Raw genomic sequence first — 14,699 nt, 5'->3', positions numbered from 1 at the left:
ATTCTTTTGAAAATTTGTATGGGGTCAGTCTTCAAGCTAAGCAAATGTCACAACCTTCTGGTGAGGGAGCAAGGACAGATGACAGAGACAAAAAGCTAGGCAGTGCTAGTATGGTGTGGGGTGATGAATGGTTGGTAAGTGTCTAAATTTGGGAAACTATATTTTACTTATTTTTATTTTTTAAATTTTGATTCCAGTATAATTAACATTCAGTGTTATATTACTTTCAGGTGTACAATATTACTCATTCAACAATTCTATACATTACTGAGTGCTTAGAATGATAAGCATACTCTTAATTGCCTTCACCTATTTCATCCATTCCCCTCGCCCCCCGGTAACCATAAGTTTGTTCTTTGTATTTAAGAGTCTGGCTTTTTGGTTTGAATCTTTTTTATTTTGCATTATTTTTATTTTGTTCTTTTGTTTATTAAATTCCACATATGAGTGAAGTCATATGATACTTGTCTTTCTCTGTCTCATTTCACTTAGCATCATACCCTCTTGATCCATCCATGTTGCTGCAAATGGCAAGACTCCGTTCTTTTTATGACTCAGTAATATTCCATGATAGATAGATAGATAGATAGATAGATCTTCTTTATCCATTCCTCTATTGCTTTCATAATTTGGCTATTGTAAATAATGCTGCAATAAACATAAGATGCATATATCTTTTCTAATTAGTATTTTCATATTCTTTGGGTAAATACCCAGGAGGAGAATTAACAGGATCATATGATAGTTGTATTTTTAATTTTTGAAGAGCCTTCATACTGTTTTCCATAGTGGCTACACAAGTTTGCATTCCCACCAAAGTGTACGAGTGTTCTTTTTTTCTCCACATCCTCGACAACACTTATTATTTCTTGTGGTTTTGATTTTAGCCATTCTAACTGTGTGAGGTGGTATCTCACTGTGGGTTTTTTTTTTTCATTTTTAAGTTTGTTTATTTATTTATTTTGAGAGAGAGCACACATGCACACAGAAGTGAGGGAGGGGCAGAGAGAGAGAGAGAGACAGAGAATCCCAAGCAGGCTCTGTGCTGACACAGGACTTGATCCCATGAACTGAACTATGAGATCGTGAGTTGAGCCAAAATCAAGAGTTGGGATGCTTAACCAACAGAGCCTGCCAGGCACCCCATCACTGTAGTTTTGATTTGTATTTCCCTGATGATGAGTGATGTTGAGCCTCTTTTCTGTTGGCCATCTGTATGTCTTCTTTGGAGAAATGTCTGTTCATGTCTTCTGCCCAGTTTTTAATGGGATTATTTAGTTTTTGGTGTTGAGTTGTAAAATTTCTTTATGTATTTTGGATACCAACCTTTCTCAGGTACTCATTTGCAGATATCTTTTCCTATTCAATAGGTTGTCTTTTAGCTTTATTGGTTGTTTCCTTTGTTGTGCAGAAGATGTTTATTTTGATGTAGTCCCAATAGTTTATTTTTGCTTTTGTTTTCCTTGCCTCAGGAGACATATCTAGAAAAATGTTGCTGTGGCCAATGTCAGAAATGACTACCCATGTTTTTTTTTTCTATAAACATAACCTATGAACATGAAACCTATGGTTTCAGGTCTTAATATTTAAGTTTTTAATCCACTTTGAGTCTGTTTTTGTGTATGATGTAAGACAGTGGTCCACTTTCATTCTTTGTGTGTAGCTGTCCAGTTTTCCCAACACTATGCGTTGAAGAGACCATCTTTTTCCCATTGCATATTCTTGACTCCTTTGTCACAGATAAATTGACCATATAATTGTGGGTTTATTTATGGGCTTTCTATTCTGTTCTGTTGATCCATATGTCTGTTTTTGTGCTGGTACCATATTGTTTTGCATACTACAGCTTTATATTGTATCTTGAAACTGGGGATTGTGATGCCTCCAGTTTAGTTCCTTTTCAACATTTCTTTGACTATTTTGGGGGGTGCCTGGGTGGCTTAGTTGGTTGGGCATCCAACTTTGGATCAGGTCATTATCTCCCAGCTTGTGAGTTCAAGCCCTGAGTTAGGCTCTGTGCTGCCATCTCAGAGCCTGCAGCCTGCTTTGAATTCTGTGTCTCTATCTCTCTCTGCCCTTTCCCCGCTTGTGCTCTCTCTCTCTCAAAAATAAATAAACATTAAAAATTTTTAAAAAATATTGCTTTGGGGCTCCTGGGTGGCTCAGTCGGTTAAGCATCTGACTTCAGCTCGGGTCATGATCTCGCGGTCCGTGAGTTTGAGCCCCATGTTGGGCTCTGTGCTGACAGCTCAGAGCCTGGAGTCTGTTTCAGATTCTGTGTCTCCCTCTCTTTCTCACCCTCCCCCGTTCATGGTGTCTCTCCTTGTCTCAAAAATAAATAAACGTTAAAAAAAAATAAAAAAAAAAAAGAAAACAGTTTCTTCTTTAAAAAAAATATTGCTTTGATTATTTGGGATCTTTTGTAGTTCCATTCAAATTTTAGGATTATTCATGTTCTGTGAAAATGCTGTTGGTATTTTTATTGCATTAAATCTGTAGATTGCTTTGGGTAGTTATGGACATTTTAACAGTATTTGTTCTTGCAGTCCATAGCATAGGATATCTTTCTATTTGTTTGTGTTGACTTCAATTGCTTCCATCAGTGTTTTATTGTTTTCAGAGCACAGGTCTTTCACCTGCTTGGTTAAGTTTATTTCTAGATATTTTGTTATTTTTGGTGCAATTGTAAATGGAACTATTTTCTTAGTTTCTCTTTCTTCTACTTCATTGTTACTGTATAGAAATAGAATAGATTTCTGTATATTGATTTTGTATCCTGTGGCCTTACTAAACTCATTTATCATTTCTAGTAGTTTTTTTTGATGGAGTCTTTAGGGTTCTCTGTATATAGTATCATGTCATCTGCAAATAATGAAAGTTTGCCTTCTTTCTTACCAATTTGGATGTCTTTTATTTATTTTTGTTAGTTGTTGTAGCCAGGACTTCCAGTACCGTGCTGAATAGTAGTGGGGAGAGTGTATATCCTTGTCTTATTCCTGATCTTAAAGAAAAAGCTTGAAGTTTTTTTCACCATTGAATATGATGTTAGCTGTGGGGTTTTCGTATATGGCCTTTATTATGTTGGGATATGTTCCCTCTAAACCTACTTTGTTTTTTTTGTTGTTTTTTTTGTTTTGTTTTGTTTTTATTTTTTATTTTTTTGAGTTTTTGCCTTTTTTTTTCAATATATGAAGTTTATTGTCAAATTGGTTTCCATACAACACCCAGTGCTCATCCCAAAAGGTGCCCTCCTCAATACCCATCACCCACCCTCCCCTCCCTCCCACCCCCCATCAACCCTCAGTTTGTTCTCAGTTTTTAAGATTCTCTTATGCTTTGGCTCTCTTCCACTCTAACCTCATTTTTTTTTTCCTTCCCCTCCCCCATGGGTTTCTGTTAAGTTTCTCAGGATCCACATAAGAGTGAAAACATATGGTATCTGTCTTTCTCTGTATGGCTTATTTCACTTAGCATAACACTCTCTAGTTCCATCCATGTTGCTACAAAGGGCCATATTTCATTCTTTCTCATTGCCACGTAGTACTCCATTGTGTATATAAACCACAATTTCTTTATCCATTCATCAGTTGATGGACATTTAGGCTCTTTCCATAATTTGGCTATTGTTGAGAGTGCTGCTATAAACATTGGGGTACAAGTGCCCCTGTGCATCAGTACTCCTGTATCCCTTGGGTAAATTCCTAGCAGTGCTACTGCTGGGTCATAGGGTAGGTCTATTTTTAATTTTTTGAGGAACCTCCACACTGTTTTCCAGAGTGGCTACACCAATTTGCATTCCCACCAACAGTGCAAGAGGGTTCCTGTTTCTCCACATCCTCACCAGCATCTATAGTCTCCTGATTTGTTCATTTTGGCCACTCTGACTGGCGTGAGGTGATATCTGAGTGTGGTTTTGATTTGTATTTCCTTGATGAGGAGCGACGTTGAGCATCTTTTCATGTGCCTGTTGGCCATCCGGATGTCTTCTTTAGAGAAGTCCCTCTAACCTACTTTGTGAGAGTTTTTATCATGAATGGATGTTGTACTTTGTCAAATGCTTTTTTTTTTCTTTTAATTTAAACTCAAGTTAGTTAACATATAGTGTAGTATGTAGCTATGAGGCTTTAAATTGCAAGCATTGGGCACCAGCATGGTATGGTCAGGAACTAAGATCCAGTGGTAGTGTGACTCAGCAGAACCTTGACTCCAGCTCAGCTAGGGATGCACCAGCTTCTCCTGAGGTGATATAGAGGTGAGAATCGAATCGTTGTGACTGGACAGGGTTTATTCCTTATGCAGTTGGCTGTAACAGGTTTCCATGGAGCTCTGCCTGCAAGGTATCTACCTTGGACAAGTTATTCCTTACTTCTTAAGTATAATTTTCTTGTTTGAACTTCATGTAAGTTATTGATATAGGAGGAAATTACTCCATATTTCCCTTCTCTTGAATTTACACCATGCTGATGAATTGGTACATTGAATAAAGTTTGTTCTGAATGGTTAAGTAAAATAAAATTGGAATTTATATTTTGCTTTGGATATAAAATGCATTTGTGTATCTGATAATCTGAAAATACCTAGCATTTCAAATGAAATTATAAAACCATAATTGGTCAGACTTTTGATAGTTCTAGATGACTTGTCAAGGATGGGAACTACATATCGTACAATTTATTCATTCAGTCACTAATTCTTTTTGAAAAAAATTTTGAGATACAATTTACATACCATGAAGTTCACCCACTTTAAGTATACATTTCAACCTTTTTAAAGTATATTTAGAGTTGTGTAATCATCACCATAATCTTATTTTAGAAAATTTTTATCAATTTGAAAATAAACCTCATATCTACTAGCAGTCACTACCTATTCTTTTTCTCCTCTCTTCTCTTCCCCAGCCCTAGGTAACCACTAATCTACTTCTTTATTGATTTTCATATTCTAGACATTTAATTACATGGTATCATACAAAGTGTGGTATTTTGTGACTGATTCCTTTCACTAAGTATATCAATAATTCATTTTTTCAATAAATACTGTTAATTCAACTGAATAAATTTTTAATATATAATTGGTTTTATTACTTTAGCCATGAATCAGGCAGCATCCCCTCTGGCAAGTAGAGGGAAGCTCCAAAGGGCTACAGAAAAGGAAAGGTTTTTAATGGTAGAGAGGGAACGGAAAAAAGCAATTACAGTAAAACCTTAGATTGCGAGTAACTTGTTCTGTGAGTGTTCTGCAAGATGAGCAAACATTTCTAATAAATTTTAACTTGATAAACGAGCAATGTCTTGCAATATGAGTAGCATGTGATGCTGAACATCACATGATCACAACTGGACCAATGGTTCTTGACACTTGCTTTGATATACAAGTGCTTTGGATTACAAGCATGTTTCCGGAATGAATTATGCTCACAAACCAAGATTTTACTGTATTAGCAAGATGCCATTGTTTTAGGCAAAGTCACCTTCCTAAGGGGAGTGGAGGGGGTCTATCTGTAAATTTCCTAGTGCTGACCAGGAAATCCCCATGTTGACTGGTTAAAGATTATATTTCCAGTGGGCAGTTACGTTAGATATTAAGTCTTGGTTTTCTGACTTGGGACCTTAATCTAAGTGAAGCTGTTTGGGGGTATGTGGTTTGTTTTTAACAGTATTCATTGAGCTTCTATTATTTACACAGTGCTATAAGCCTTGGAAATACCAAGATAAATAAGACACTCTTCCCTCAAGTAGTTTAGAGTAGTGGTCCTTGACCCTGTGTATTAGTGAGAGTTCTTCCGAGAAATAGAACCAATAGGACATGTAATATTGTATGTATTTATATATATATAACACTGTATGTTTATTATAGAAATGGCTCACACAGTTATGGAGGCTGAGAAGTCCCATGATCTACTGTCTGCCAGCTAGAGAACCAGGAGAGCTGGTGCTATAATTCCATCTAGGTTACAAGATCAGAGAATCAGGAGCATCAGTGACCTAGAGCAGGAAAAGATGGGTGTCCCAGGTCAATAGAGAGTGCAAACTGACCCTTTCTTGGCCTCTTTTCTGTTCAGGCTTTCAATGTATTGGATAGTGCCCACTCACTATATTGGTAAGGGCAATATTCTTTACCCAATCTACTGATTCAAATGTTAACTCTTCCAGAAACACCTTCACATACACATGCACAAATAATGTTTTACCAGCTATCTGGGTATCCCTTAGCCCAGTCAACTTGATACATAAAAAAAATTAACCATCACACAGTGTTAGACCCAAGGTCTCTTTTTCTTTCTTTTTTGTTCCCTCCTCTTTCTTTCTTTTTCTTTTTCTCTTTTTTTCTTTCTTTCTTTCTCCCTTCCTTTCTTCCTTTCTCCCTTACTTTCTTTCCTTCTTTCTTCTTTCTTTCTACAAATAGTTTGTAAAATTTCTTCTCTATCCCAAATGAAATTTTAATTAACACTTAATGTAATTTACTTATGCATATAATTTTAAAAACATTGTCCTCAGGGGCTGGGGCAGGGAGGAATGTGGAGATGTTTAATGGGTACAGAGTTTCAGTTTTGCAAGACCAATGTTCTGAAGGTTAGTTGGACAACAATGTGAATATATTTAACACTAACAGTTAAGATGGGAAATTTTATGTTATATATATTTTACCACAATTAAAGAAAATCAACATTGTCCTAAATGTGATATAAAAGGGACATAAAAAGAATAATATATTATCAAATAATGTGTGTATCCAGCATTTAAATTTTCAGGCACAATTAGGCTGGAAAATACAATGATGTAGTCAATGCTTTAATTTACTGAAATGAATAAGAGAGGTGCCTGGGTGGCTCAGTTGGTTAAGCATCTGACTTCGGCTCAGGTTATGATCTCATAGTTTGTGGGTTCAAGCCCTGCATCGGGTTCTGAGCTGACAGCTCAGAGCCTGGAGTCTGCTTCAGATTCTATGTGAATGTGTGTCTCTCTCTGCCCCTCCCCTGCTTGTGCTTTCCCTCTCTCTAAAAAATTAATAAGCAAACATTAAAAATAAATAATGAATGAATAAGAAGATTAGAAGTTTTTCCTTACAAAGGAACAAAAAAAGAGCACAGGCATGTGTGGATCCCAGAATAGAAATAGTTTAAGATAAGCTAAAACAAACCAGACTAGTTTGTATATGATAGAAAAGAGGGAGAAACATTTAATTTTAGTAGGGAAAACATGTGAAGAGAAATTATGGGCTGTCAAAGGAAGATGACAAAGAATGATTTGGCCATTACTTATAAATGAAGGGTGAAATAGTTTTCTGTATTATGACATGGAGTGCTAGTAAGAGTATCTCAGAAAACATTTATTCTATCTAAAAATTCCATAATTTATTGAGTTATACATCCAGCTTCCAGAAATTAAAAATATGTCAAAGTCTATTCTCCAATAAGCAACAATGAATACAAAATAGACTAGTAAAAGAAATAGTCGTACAAGAGGCTATGGAGAGACTATACCTCTCTCTGGGGACTCCCTATTGCAGTTACATAGAAAACATAAGCAAACAAATAAAAAAACCCAACAAGTAACCCAAAAATAAACACATAATTTCAATAAACAGTAAACTTACAAAATAAATGTAGGTTTATAACATTTATAAGAGTATGTAAAAATTTTTAACATATAAGAATATGAAATATTTGAGAACTGTCTTTCACTGAAATTCAGTGAGATATCTGTTTCAATATTTTTTACTAAGCCTATTAAAGTTAGCTTAAAATGTTCTGTTTCATCTTTGTAATTGGTTTTCATGACTTGCAGTAAGCACACTGACTAAACCCACTCTCAACTATATAGATAGCAGGAAATGCTGCCATAATTTAGCTTGTTTTCAGACATGTAGATGTGAAAGTCTTGGCTGGATCCTAAACGTTTTTAATTAGATTGATTAAATCATGGTTTGTCCGCAGGTCCTTTTGAAGATCAATTAATTTCTTTTGAAAACCCTGGCTGACATATTCCACATCTGTTTAAAACCACCCAATCTGCTATCGTAAAATGTTAACTGTCTTTAAGTCTAATTATCATTGCATCCAAATGAGAGCAGTATATTTCAGAGTCAAGTATCTTTTAATCTGTCCTCATGTTAGATAGATTACACTACAAAGCTAAAAACTATAAAAGTCCCAAGTGAGCAAGGTTATTTTTAACTATTTCATTTGTTGAAAGAGCCATGAGAATTCCCTTCAACTTGAATAAGATTGGTCCCTTTTCCTTAAAGTTTAAGAAGGAGCTCATTGATGCTATAAATGTACCTTTGCAATGGAAAGATCTGACTATCTCTCCTTACCCATGTGATAGCATTAGTTTAATAGGGGAAGACTTGCTCTTTCCCATCTCCTATGTGAGTGAAAATGAAGGATAAACATCATATATGATGTATTCTGCCCAAAATGTTGAGCATGAGTCTAATTAAACCTATAGAAAAAATTTCCCATTTACAGGGGAGAGAGGGAGGAATAAGTTAAACCGCACCCTGAGGAGACAAACTGGAAACATCCAGAATGTAGAATTGTAAAACACAAGTGGCCTAGTGGAAAAAGTCAATGTTGTAATTTTTTTTCTTTAAAAATAGGTTTAAGAAATTTTCTAGATTGAAGGAGACTGGAAGAGTTATATAACAAATGCAAAGTATGAACTTTGATTAGACTCCCATTAAAAACAACCATCAAGGGGCGCCTGGGTGGCGCAGTCGGTTAAGCGTCCGACTTCAGCCAGGTCACGATCTCACGGTCCGTGAGTTCGAGCCCCGCGTCAGGCTCTGGGCTGATGGCTCGGAGCCTGGAGCCTGTTTCCGATTCTGTGTCTCCCTCTCTCTCTGCCCCTCCCCCGTTCATGCTCTGTCTCTCTCTGTCTCAAAAATAAATAAAAAACATTGAAAAAAAATTAAAAAAAAAAAACAACCATCAAAAAAACAATTATAAAAGGTATTTTTGGGGGGACAACTGGAGACATTTGAAAATGATGTTAGACAAGTATTCCAAATTTTGGGGATGTGACAATGCTGTTGTGGCTATGTAAGATAATATCCTTATATGTAAGAGATTTATGCTTGAGAATTTAGGGGTAAAATGGCGTGATATCTACATTTTACTTTGAAATGTTTTAGCCAAAAAATACATATAGGAACCAATTATGGCAAAATACTTATCAATTATTGAATCTGGGTAGTGGGGATATGGATGTTTATTGCCCTGGACTTTTAGTTTTTCTGTATATTTAGAAATATACATATTAATATATAAAATGTAAATTAAAATAATTATAAATTGAATAAAGAGAAAGGCCTTTTCAAATATGACTTGGAAGATACACCTCACTCTTTTGCATTATTTCAAATTTTATATTTATCTTTTCATTGGTTATACCAGAAATTCCACAGAAGTCCATAATGTGAGCCAAATCTTTTTAAAAATTTGTTGGAGAACCATCTTATTTGGATAAGACATTCAGACTCTTCATGGACATTTGATAGATTATGGGTAATCTATTATTGAAAGGATTTGAACATTCATTGATTCATGGAATTTATTTCAATAATTATTAGTAATTAAGTATTGCTGATGAATAATGAAATGACTTTTTAAAAACATTTGGTGTAGGGTGCCTGGGTGGCTCAGTTGATTAAGCATCCAACTCTTGATTTCAGTCAGGTCATGATCTCATGGTTCGTGAGATCAAGCCCCGTGTTTGGCTCTGTGCTGACAGCGTGAACCCTGCTTGGGATTCTCTCTCCCTCTCTCTCTGCCCCTCCCTGGCTCTCTCTCTTTCTCAAAATAAATAAATAAACATTAAAGAAATTTTAAACATTTGGTGTTTCTTTTTTCCTAATTTTCTTTAATATTCATGCTTGCAGGTATAGTTACCATTTAGTATAAGGTATACAAAATACATACCTTATGTCTTCTATTTAGAACATATATTTTATGAAAAATCAATACTTCAATTTAAGTACTAGGTATATATAATGCACCCCAGTTACTGTATGCAAACTGATATTTACCGGGGATACTAATGATACATAGTAAATCAGAACACATTAGAAAGTAGAAATGTATAGGGGTGCCTGGGTGGTTCAGTTGATTAAGCTTCTGACTTCAGCTCAGGTCATGATAATCATGGTCCATGAGTTCAAGCCCCATATTGGGCTCTGTGTTGACAATTCAGAGCCTGGAGCCTGCTTCAGATTCTGTCTCCCTCTCTCTCTGCTTCCTCCCTGCTCACACTTTGTCTCTCTCTCTCTCTCTCTCTCTCTCTCTCAAAAGTAAACATTAAAAAAAATTAAAAATAGAAAGTATAAATGTATTTATGAAATAAATTATTTTTACATGCATCTGTGATATTATGTATTATATAATTATATATATAATTTAAAAATCTGATCTCACAATTACCCAACTAAATTAAGAATTTAAGTGTAGTTATATGAGCATAATTAATTTCCAAGAAAAATTTTGTTTAGTTATGTGGACAGCCATATTTCCGTAGTTTGACTTTTTAATTTTGCTAATCATGGCATACAGAATTGGCATTTATTGTAATGTGAATTTACTAGAAAAATGAACAAACATAAAACTGTAATTACCCAAAGTAATATCTATCATTTATCACTTCAATCAGTTGGTTTTTTTTTTTATAAAACCTATATATATATATATTTTTTACTTTAATACTAATGTTTCTATTTTTTAAATTATTTTTTAATCTTTATTTTTGAGAGAGAGAGAGAGAGAGCAAGAGAGAGCAAGCATGGGAGGAACAGAGAGAGAGGGAGAAACAGAATCTGAAGCAGGCTCTGAATCTGAGCTGTCAGCACAGAGCCTGATGTGGGGCTTGAACTCACAAACTGCTAGTCCATGACCTGAGCCAAAGTCAGACACTCAACCAACTGAGCCACCCAGGTGCCCCAATACTGATGTTTTTATTTTGATGAGTAGTATAAGTTTAGCACATCAAACTCATGATCTAATGACCATTACAGTTTAACATAAATTGTGAGTTAAGCATGAGTTGAATTGAAAAATACTTCCAGGTGGTAGCCCAACAAGGTATACATTGTGGCAGTGAAGGAGTGACTGCAGATGAGGAAATGCCTCACATATTGTCCGTAGTATTCCTGACATACAGGCAAAGCTCAGCACTATGTTGAGGAAATTAAGAGTAACAATACATTCTTCCATGTATCATTGGATTTACTCCTGAAGAAAGCATGCAGCTTTGTGTTCTGAAGCTCATTTTCTGAACTCTACAGATACAGGTTTCATATAATTGTACCTTTTGTTCAGTGTTAAATGTGTGGAGATGGAAAGAAGTACTATTTTCCAATGAACTAAATACAGTTTTAAGACTAATAGCATAATAAAGTTTTAGAAGCAAAAGGAAACTTAGAAGTGTTTCTGCTACATATTTTTTTCCAATTTTATTGAGAAGTGATTGGCACACATCACTGTATAAGTTTAAGCATATAGCATAATGCCTTGATTTGCTTTTATTGTGAAATGATTACCACAAGAGGTTCAGCTAGCATCCGTCTTCTCATGTAGATACAATAAAAGGGAAAGAAAGAAGAAAAGAATAAAGGAAAAAAAATTTTTCCTTGTAACAAGAACTTTTATAATTTACTCTCTTAACCACTTTCCTATATATCATACAGCAGTGTTAGCTATAGTCACATGTTGTACTTAATATCCTTAGTACTTATTTTTTTATTTATTACTGAAGTATAGTTGACATTCAATGTTATATTAGTTTCAGATGTACACCATAGTAATTTCAACATTTCTATGCATTACTTGATGCTTACCGTAAGTGTAGTCACCATCTGTCACCGTACAACATATTACAGTATTATTGTTTATATTCCCTATGCTGTAATTTTGATCGCTGTAATTTATTTATTTTATAACTGGAAGTTTGTATTTCTTAATCCCTTTCACTTATTTTGCCCATCCTCCCACCTACCTCCCCTCTGGCAACTGCCAGTTTGTGCTCTGTATTTGAGTCTGTTTCTTAAGAGTCTTGTTTTTTTGTTTTTTAGATTCTACCTATAAATGAAATAATATGGTATTTGTCTTTCTCTGACTTATTTCATTTAGGATAATACCTTCTAGGTCCATCCATGTTGTTGCAAATGGCCAGATTTCATTTACTTATAGCTAAGTAATATTTTGTAATATTCCACTGTGTGTGTGTGTGTGTGTGTGTGTGTGTATCAATTTAGATAGGTATATTGACTGATAGGTAGGTAGATATACTGTCTCTTCTTTCCATTCATCTATTGATAGACACTTCAGTTGCTTCAACATCTTGGCTATTATAAATAATGCCATAATAAAGAGGTGCGTATATTTTTTGGAATTAATGTTTTTTTCTTTGGGTAAATACCTAGTAGTGGAATTACTGGATCATATGGTATTTCTATTTTTAATTTTCTGAGGAACCTCCATACTGTTTTCCACAGTGGTTGCACCATTTTATATTCCCACCAACAGTGCATAAGGGTTCCCTTTTTGCCACATCCTTGCCAACACTTGTTATTTCTTGTCTTTGTGAACCTAGCCATACTGACTGGTGTGAGGTGATACTTCACTGTGATTTTGATTTGCCTTCTCCTGATGATGAACGATGTTCAGCATCATTTCATGTGTCTGTTGGCCATCTGTGTATCTTCTTTAGAAAAATGTCTATTCAGGTCTGCCCACTTTTAAATTTGATTGTTTTGTTTGTTTGTTTGTTTGGTGTTGAGTTGTGTAAATTCCTTATATATTTTGGATACTAACTCCTTATTGGAATGTCATGTGCAAATATCTTCTCCCATTCAGTAGGTTGCTGTTTTGTTGATCATTTCCTTTGCTGTGCAAAAGCTTTTTATTTTGGTGTAGTCCCAATAGTTTATTTTTGCTTTTGTTTCTTTTGCCTGAGGAGACATATCTATAAATACATTGCTAAGGCCCATGTCCAAGAGATTACTGCCTGTGTTTTCTTTTAGATCCCTACTATACATTTATCTTATAACTGGAAGTTTGTACCTTTTGACCACCTTCCTCCAATTCCCCCTTTTCTCATCTCCTGCCTCTGGTACCCACAAGTCCTGATATTTTTTTTTTATGAAGTTTTTGTGTGTATGTGTGTGCGTCTTTTTAAAATTGGCTCTAGGGGCACCTGGGTGGCTCAGTTGGTTAAGTATCCAACTGTTAGTTTCGGCTCAGGTCATGATCTCACAGTTTCATGAGTTTAAGCCCCACATCAGGATTCTCTGTCTCCCTCTCTCCTCTGCCCCTTCCCCATTTGCACTCTGTCTCTCTCAAAATTAAAAAAAAAAAAAAAAACTTTAAAATTGGCTCTAGACTATCATTACTAATGCTCTATTTGTTAATAAGCAACAATGTTGGAAAAATGTTTTTTTCTTTTAAGTAATTTTGAGGATTTCAAAATTGACAATTCTTTTTTATTCACTGTCAGCAATTTGAAAATAACATTTTCTCTGCAACTTTTTCTGTCTTTGCAAACTTGACATATGCGAATGGTGAAGGCTCTCTGTGAGACAGGATGCATTCACCTACTTGTAATAAAGATTTATTTATATTATGCAGTTGGTTTCACCTTTTTAACCTTCTTAAGGCAACAATGCAGTGGAATAGAGGAAATCATTTAATATGATTTATTTTTATCATCTTCGGAGTAGTCTTTTATACAGCTATTAAGATTAATTGTTCTTGAATGTTGTGTAGCATGCCATACACTGCTCTGAAGGAAACAAGGAGACCTATCTTTTTTTTGCACAGAACATTATCAAACATTCCAGTGATGGTATTGTAGTTTTCAGTAGTTTTCAATATATATATGTATGAAACATATATGTGTCTTTCCAGTTGGATTAACATATTCCTTTGTAAAATATTCACTTAATCTTGATGGGTTTATTGGCTTGATTAGAAAAATGAGTTGGCAGGGGCATCTGGCTGGCTCAGTTGGTTGAGTGTCCGACTCTTGAGTTTCCTTGGGTCGTGATCCCAGGTTTGTGGGATCAAGCCCAGCATTGGGCTCTGCACTGAGCATGGAGCCTGCTTGGGATTCTCTCCCTCTCCCTCTGTCCCTCTCCCCTACTTCTGCTCTCTCTCTCTCTAAAAGAAAAAAAAGAAAGAAAGGAAAAACGAGTTGGCAGAGTAGGCATTGGTGACTGTTCATTTGTACAAAAAGCTGTACAACCCAATTTCAAATATTTAGCTGAATGTTTGCCCACATTTTAAATTTATGTTTGACATTTGAAATAAGATCCAAATAAGGGAACTGGTACATTTACTTAGAATCACCATGATTCTACAGCTACAAATGCAGACTAATCCAGTTGTGTTGTTTTGGTGACTAAAATACAGTGCTTCCTTTGGTGACCTGACTTTCTAAAATGGGAACAACTTGGTAAAGTTCTGAACAAACACCAAGTACATTCTTTCCTCAATTTATATGATAGTTATATTCCTGTGACCTCAGTATATAACAGCATGCAATCATAGTTTTGGTGATCTATAGGCCAGAGTTTGATTCTCAATTCAGATAGTTCTAAGTAAGTTTTTCACCTACATGAAAGTCTAATGGAACATTCAAAAGGTGGACATGATGCCTTTTCTCTTTCTTTCTTTCTTTCTTTCTTTCTTTCTTTCTTTCTTTCTTTCT

General features: G+C 35.2%; 1 long non-coding RNA gene across 1 annotated transcript in view; it reads left to right on the top strand.

The window, feature by feature from the left end:
* The window catches only part of LOC125933716 (uncharacterized), a 105,801-nt gene that overhangs the window by 10,258 nt on the left and 80,844 nt on the right, over window positions 1-14,699 (top strand). The gene's annotated exons all lie outside the window — the stretch shown is intronic.

This window comes from Panthera uncia (assembly GCF_023721935.1).
Source record: "Panthera uncia isolate 11264 chromosome A1 unlocalized genomic scaffold, Puncia_PCG_1.0 HiC_scaffold_16, whole genome shotgun sequence".
In the NCBI taxonomy this organism is placed as follows: Eukaryota; Metazoa; Chordata; class Mammalia; order Carnivora; family Felidae; genus Panthera; species Panthera uncia.
This window is presented reverse-complemented; position numbering and strand designations above follow the sequence as displayed.